Source organism: Harpegnathos saltator, unplaced genomic scaffold (genome assembly GCF_003227715.2).
Source record: "Harpegnathos saltator strain DR-91 unplaced genomic scaffold, Hsal_v8.6 scaffold166, whole genome shotgun sequence".
NCBI lineage: Eukaryota > Metazoa > Arthropoda > Insecta > Hymenoptera > Formicidae > Harpegnathos > Harpegnathos saltator.
Genome location: NW_020229946.1, coordinates 937,211 through 939,435, shown reverse-complemented (window position 1 = coordinate 939,435; position 2,225 = coordinate 937,211). Strand labels below are relative to the sequence as shown.

At 39.3% G+C, this 2,225-nt stretch overlaps 1 non-coding gene across 1 annotated transcript; it reads right to left on the bottom strand.

The window, feature by feature from the left end:
• Positions 1-271: 271 nt before the first annotated feature.
• On the bottom strand, positions 272-344 carry TRNAV-GAC (transfer RNA valine (anticodon GAC)). Its single transcript has one exon. It is a non-coding gene; the product is annotated as a tRNA-Val (tRNA).
• Between the last annotated feature and the right edge of the window lie 1,881 nt (positions 345-2,225).

Here is a 2,225-nt window from a genome sequence, read left to right as displayed (position 1 = left end):
CAACTATTGCCGATTGCGGCTAGGGAAAGGACAACGGCGCCGCTATTCATCATGTTTCATCTCGCCGCTCTTACGTCTCGCCGCACGCCGCCAATAGTTGTTGGATTGACTGAGCCCGGCTTTATATGGCCTGAGCGGCTGCGAGATGCTTTTCTAATAATCAACCATGAAAGAAGGAGGGCGTACTAGATGGCGACGGGACCGCCGTGCGTTCGGGACTTGCATCTCTTATTTTCGTTCCGAAGAGAGAAAAATATCAAGAGCGCGGTAATCGCTAGACCGGGAATCGAACCCGGGTCTTTCGCTTGTCGGACGACTGCTCTAAACCACTGAGCTACCTGACGCTCCATGCTCACGACATTCTCCTCTCCCTAGATAACGTTAAGAGATCTTGGCGCTCACTTGTCAGATTTCTCTCATTAATAATTCGACATATATTGCGAATGTCGCTAAATGGTATGGAACTTTCATATCTTACTCCAGCCTATGTCTCCACGAACTTTGTAAAAATTATTCTGAGACATCTTGTATATAATATATAGGGTGTCTCATAATTAATGTTGCAGAACTCGTGAAGACATAGAGCGAGTTAAGACAAACATAAAAGTCCTGTATCGTTTTGCGAGATTCGCAATAATTATTGAGTTATTAACAATAAAAATTTGACGATTGGACATGATAAAGTCATCAAGCCATTTTCGGATCTCATCCGTTGATTTGAAATGCGTATTAGACAAGGCATGTTGCATCGATCGGAACAAGTGATAATCGGTAGGAGTGATGTCTGGTGAATACTCCGGGTACTGCAAGACGTCCTAATCAAGACTCATTGTGTCTTTTATCGTAGAAGCAATGTGTGGCTTAGAGTTATCATGCAACAATTTTATAAGATGTTCTCCTTTGCCACTATATGGGCATTTTCGTTCTGATTCTTGACTCAAACGGATTAATTGGTGTTGGTAGCGGCCCGCAATAATTGTTTCACTCGGTTTTAATAACTTATAATAAATTACGCCCTTCATATCCCACGAAATGCAGAACAGAATCTTTTCAAAGTTTTGGCTTTGCGACCGATGTTGATGTGTCACCGAAATTTACCTATGGCTTTTTGTATTTCGGATTGTCATAGAGTATCCATTTCTCATCGTCCATAACAATTTTCCACAAGAAAGACTTTCTACGCTGCTTATTGAGAAGAGAAAGACACACTGCCATTCATTGATTTTTGTTAGCTTCAGTGAGTTCATGCGGAACCCATTTTCCTTCTTTCTGAATATTTTCTGTTTCATGTAGGCGTTTGGAAATAGTGTTACGTTACTCCTAACTACTCTGCAAGCTCTTTTTGCGTTTGTGCTGAATTCTCAGCAAGCAGTTGCTCCAAATCATCATTGCACTTTCGAGAGCCTCCAGGACGTTCTTTATCACTCAGACTGAAATCGCCGCTTTTAAACTAAACCGTCTAAACCAAAATGCACACACATCATACGATACAACATCTTCGCCGAGAAAGAAACAAATCGATTTGCAGCATTTTTTCCTTGTTGGAATTCGTAAAGAATGCAGTGTCGGATATGCACCTTATACGTATGTATGTCATTTTTTACTCTACTGAATTGAATTTTGAGTTTATGTTGAGCATTCCGCCATACTAAATATAATTTTTAATAGTTATATACCAACACTACATAACTGTAAAAGAGTGAAAAGATATGATTATTTGAAACTTAATTTCTTAGCCACTTCAAAAAGTTTAGATTATTTATTTGTATACCTAATACATTTTTTTCATATTGCATTGATTAATGTGCGTCTATCGATGTATATGAGGTGCTATCAAAATAAAATCGTAAGCCTATAAAAAGTAAAATATATTTCTAACTTAAATTTAGTCTGTATCTCCTTCAAAGTAGTTCTCTTCTGCATGTATACAGCGATCCCATTGCCTTTCTATCATGCCTCAAACGCGCCCTGGAAATCTTTTTCATGAACAGCACTAAATACCTCTTGCGATTCGGACTGGATTCTCCCAGTGAGACGATGAATGCAGATTTTTACTACGATTCGGACTAGATTCTCCCAATCAGACGGTAAATGCACATTTTTACTGCGATGTCTTGAGGAAATTAAGTGAGGATATTTGCTGCAAAAGATCGAAAATGTGATGCTAAGAACTTGGATTTGTACCATGACAATATGGATTTTGTACCATGCTCCCTCCCACACAC